This window comes from Nicotiana tomentosiformis, unplaced genomic scaffold (assembly GCF_000390325.3).
Source record: "Nicotiana tomentosiformis unplaced genomic scaffold, ASM39032v3 Un00102, whole genome shotgun sequence".
Taxonomy (NCBI): domain Eukaryota; kingdom Viridiplantae; phylum Streptophyta; class Magnoliopsida; order Solanales; family Solanaceae; genus Nicotiana; species Nicotiana tomentosiformis.
The window spans coordinates 39,821-45,000 of record NW_027174661.1 but is presented as its reverse complement, the minus strand read 5'-3'; positions in this window follow the sequence as shown (position 1 = coordinate 45,000).

Genomic DNA, 5,180 nt, shown 5'->3' with positions numbered 1-5,180 from the left:
AAAAAAACCCAAGTGACAAGAGTAGACATGTTTTGGCCAGAGAATCATAATAGACATGTACAACCCCAAAATGCACAAACCAAAGTACAACTTACCTAATATATTCACAAATGACTTTTAAACATTGTAAATGATATTTTTTACAAAAAATAAAATTTATTTTAATAAATATTTATTATAAAACGAAAAAATACATAATAAAATACAAAAAAATAAGAAAATTATTATAAATATATAAAAAACAATGGAGAAAATTTCCAATACATCAAGTAATAATATAACACATAAAATAATAAATATTTTATAAAACAAGTACGATAAAAACTATTTAAAAATACAAAAAATGCATAAAATTTAATAAATAATATGTAAAAAATAGGTAAAATACATAGTATTTTTATAAAAATATATAGATGACCAACCACCAATAACCATGACGCACCTCCATTGTGACAACCACCATAAGTGATTCCGATATCAAACCACCGCTGCAAACCACCAACCATCGCCGATCACTACCGCTCGAACCACCGCAATTTTCCACCACCGCCAGCCACGACCACCAACCACCAACATCATTGTGCTTGACATCTTGTTAAACATTGGCTAGCACTAGATATGGTGCGACGTGGTGCGACGTCGTGCCATGGCCACGCCCTGCCATGTCCTGCGTCCTGCCGTGGCCATGTCCTGTCATGTCCTGCGTTGTGCCATGGCCATGTCCTGCCACATCCGACGCCGTGCCATGAGACGTCCGATGCCGTGCCATGGACACGCCCTGCGTCGTGCCATGGCCATGTCCTTCCACGTCCGACGCCGAGCCATGGCCACGTCCGACGCCGAGCCATGGCCACGCCCTGCCATGTCCTGCGTCCTGCCATGTCCTGCGTCCTGCCGTGGCCACGTCCTGCCATGTCCTGCGTCCTGCCATGTCCATGTCCTGCCGACGTGCGGGGTGAACCAAAAGCTGCAGTTGTGTCCCACGCCATCCTCGCTTCGTCGTGCGATGTCTAGGTCCATGACTAGTATGCTCGGACTCTCGGATTCGGTAAACGCAATGGGCATGGGGTCTTCATTGGCTCCTATCTGCCCAAAGAATGCTCCTTACGAATGACGGTCGTGCTCGTCTTGGACTTGGCCGTGGCCTTTGGGTCGGCCATGCTCATGCGGTGCCGACGTCAATGAGGAATGCTACCTGGTTGATCCTGCCAGTAGTCATATGCTTGTCTCAAAGATTAAGCCATGCATGTGTAATGTCATGGGCGGCTTTCCAGCCATGCCCCATGATCCCTTGGACGCGCCCCGTGGCGTCCTGGCCAGCCTCCCAACGCCCGTCGCCACGGTCGGCCCCGTGGTCTCGGCAGCTCCAAGTGACAAGCGCGCATGTGCCTCTGTCGCCCCACCGATAGCCATCGCCAGCGCCCAGCCACAGGCAAAAGCCAACAGCGCCGCGCGCGCAGACAATGCCGCGCGCGCAGACCCTGATGCTAAAGACAAAGTTGCTGCCAACGGACTTGCTGCTGCTTTGTAGAAGACTAAGTCCTTTTCATTGTAAATATAGAGTAGTTTTGCTGCATTTTCTTTAAGTGTGATTTTCCAGCTTTCATAGGTCTAGTCATGTAACTTTGGTTTATTTTTTTTAAGCATTATTAAGGGGGACCAAGCAATCAAAACTTTCAAGCAAGCAAACAATTCTCTGTACTGGTGTCTCTCCCCCCCGACACCGTCTTGTTTTCTGTAATAGCTTTCATTCAATGCAATCAAGCTTTCTTTCATTCTCAATTCTCTTTTCTGCTCTCTTTCAATTGCTCATGACATTGGTTTTCCCGTACGGCACTGACAATCTAGTCTAGCGTACGGAGGGGACCTCAGTTGGCGGACAGCAACCGTACTGACATCGGTTGCCTAGCCTTACGTCGCCCTTCCAAGGAACTTCAGGAAGGCGCCGCGTAACAGTTGGTATCAGAGCCTAGGCTCGACATCGGACGAGGGATCACATTGCAATTACCACCATTTCTGACCATGGTGAATTATGGGGATCGCATCGCGACCCTTGAGGGAACGGTTGACGCATTACGGCCCATCGTGGAAATGGTGCCCGATCTAAAAACCAGCCTAGTGCAAAGGTTGGACGACCTGGACCGCAGACTCATCCAGGCCGAAGTTGACATAGAAAACATCAGCCGCGACTCTGAAGGAGACCGGCAAACAGCAGCCACAGAGGCAGCTGAAATTTTTGGTAAATTTGAGGTCCTCCAGCAGGAGCGTGCCGAGGATTTAGCCAACAGGGAACAAGAGGCAGACAGGGTGACTGCCATGCAACAAACCATTGACAACTTGACAGGCCAGCTCAATGTTGTCAATGCTGCTTTACAAGGCCTACTTCGAGGAGGCGGAAACCAATTTGGGGGTGGTGTGAACCTCGCCCCCATGGCACAAAAGCTGAAAATTCCTGAGCCAAAGCCATACAGTGGAGCTCGGAATGCCAAAGAAGTGGAAAATTTCATTTTCGACATCGAGCAATACTTCGATGCCGTGGGAAGCCTGGAAGAAGCTAAGAAGGTAGCAACTGCTGCCATGTATCTTCAGGGTGATGCCAAACTCTGGTGGCGGGTGAAGTACGAAGCCATCAAGGCAGGTGAAGATGCCCTCGACACATGGGCGGAACTGAAGGCAGCCATACGCCTACAGTTCTTCCCCGAAAATGTTGAGTACAATGCCAGGAGAAAGTTGCGGGAGCTCCGCCAGACCAAATCAGTGCGAGATTACGTGCGGGAATTCTCCGCGCTCATGCTGAACATCCGTGACATGGGGGACAAAGACAAACTCTTCACCTTCCTGGAAGGGTTGAAACCTTATGCCCGGATGGAGTTGCAGAGACAAAGGGTAGACACGTTGCCTAAGGCAATCCAAGCAGCAGAGTGCCTTGGGGATTACCAAGTGGAAGCCCGGAAGGATAGGCCTCAACAGCCTGTCCGAGGAGGATACAAAGGGGGCCAACCAAACACTAGTGGCCCTAGCAGAAGTGGAGGAGACCGGAGTGCACCCAAATCCAAGACTCCCTCTTCCGGCAGTACTAGTGCTGCATCTAACAACAATGATCGGGGGAGGAAGCCCCCCTCAGGATGTCGCCATTGCGGCGGACCACATTGGAATAATGAATGTCCACATGCACAGATGAATGCCCATCAAGCTTTTGAGGATGGGACGGATGACGACGCCGATGATGCGGACCAGACCGAGCCAGTAGGTGCATTCAATGCAATTGTTGGCTCCATTTCTGAGCCCTTAGCGGGTACCAGTGCCGGTATCCGCAAGAAGAAGGACCCCTGTCCAATTGCCAGGAAAGGAAATAAGAAGGCGAATTTGAGGACTCCTCCTCATCAAGAGAGGACCCTAATGTTCGTTGACATGAAGGTAAATGGCAAGCCCATTCGGGCAATGATAGACACAGGTGCCACCCACAACTACTTAGCCTCGACTCAGGTGGAGCGTCTTGGACTAGTCGTAGGAAAGGGCAAAGGTCGTGTGAAGGCTATCAACTCACCACCTCAACCAGTGGGTGGAATAGCCAAAGAAGTACCAGTGAAGCTTGGCCCTTATGAAGGAAAGTTCAACCTGCGCGTAGTGATCATAGATGACTTTGAGTTAATCGTGGGGTTGGAATTCCTGAGACAGACCAATACCATGCCCGCACCGTATGCAGACATGCTGCTGATGATGGGGGCAAATGGGGCCAAGCCCTGCATTATTCCGTGCATTCCCATGAAGATGGCAGCCGAGAACATCTCGGCCTTGCAGTTGAAGAAGGGGGTAAAAAGACATGAACCCACGTTCCTGGCTACCCTCTGCATGGAAGATATAGAACGCTCCTCGGGTCCCATTCCTGCACCCGTGAAGGAGTTACTTCTGGAATTTGAAGACATCATGCCACAAGACATGCCAAAGCGTCTTCCGCCTAGGCGAACTGTGGACCATGAGATTGAGTTGGTGCCGGGTGCGAAGCCACCTGCCCGGGCGCCATACAGAATGTCACAACCCGAACTCGCCGAGCTTCGGAGACAATTGACGGAAATGCTAGACACAGGGATCATTGTGCCCTCTAAGTCCCCATACGGGTCCCCTGTGCTATTCCAAAAGAAACATGATGGTAGTTTGCGACTCTGCGTGGATTACCGGGCTCTAAACAAAATCACCGTGAAAAACAAGTACCCTATTCCGCTAATGGCAGACTTGTTTGATAGACTGGGTGGTGCGACGGTATTCACCAAAATAGACCTGAGGACAGGTTATTGGCAAGTTCGGATTGCCGATGGTGATGAGCACAAGACGACCTGTGTGACAAGATATGGGTCGTACGACTTCCTGGTTATGCCCTTTGGCTTGACTAACGCGCCAGCCACATTTTGCACCTTGATGAACCAAGTCTTCCGAGAATACATTGACGAATTCGTCGTGGTTTATTTGGATGACATTGTGGTATATAGCCAGACACTAGAAGAACACCTGGAGCATTTGCGGAAGGTCCTAGCCCGATTGCGGGAGCACGAACTATATGCGAAGCTATCCAAGTGCTCCTTTGCTCAGAAACAAATTGACTTCCTCGGACATGTCATCGAGGAAGGGAGGATCAAGATGGACCAGCAGAAGATTCAGGCCATTACAGAATGGCCGCCTCCTAAGGATATACATGCCTTGAGGTCGTTCCTTGGCCTATGCAACTTCTATCGGCGGTTTGTGAAAAGTTACTCCCTCATTGCAGTGCCGCTGACAGAACTTCTCAAGAAGGCCACCCCGTGGGATTGGGGCCCCAAGCGGGCAAAGGCCTTCGACGCATTGAAGATGGCTATGTCCAGTAGCCCAGTCTTGGCCCTCCCTGACTTGGCCAAGCCATTCGAAGTGCAAACGGATGCCTCCGACTATGCACTTGGTGGAGTATTGCTACAAGAAGGGCATCCCGTAGCGTACGAGAGCCGGAAACTGAAGGATGCAGAGCGACGCTATGCCGCCCATGAGAAAGAATTATTGGCTGTCGTTCATTGCTTACGCCTTTGGAGGCATTATCTACTGGGAGCCCCATTCGTGGTCAAGACAGACAATACAGCCGTTAGCCATTTCATGACCCAGCCAAAGCTGAATGGACGACAGGCTAGGTGGCAGGAACTCCTAGCGGAATTTCA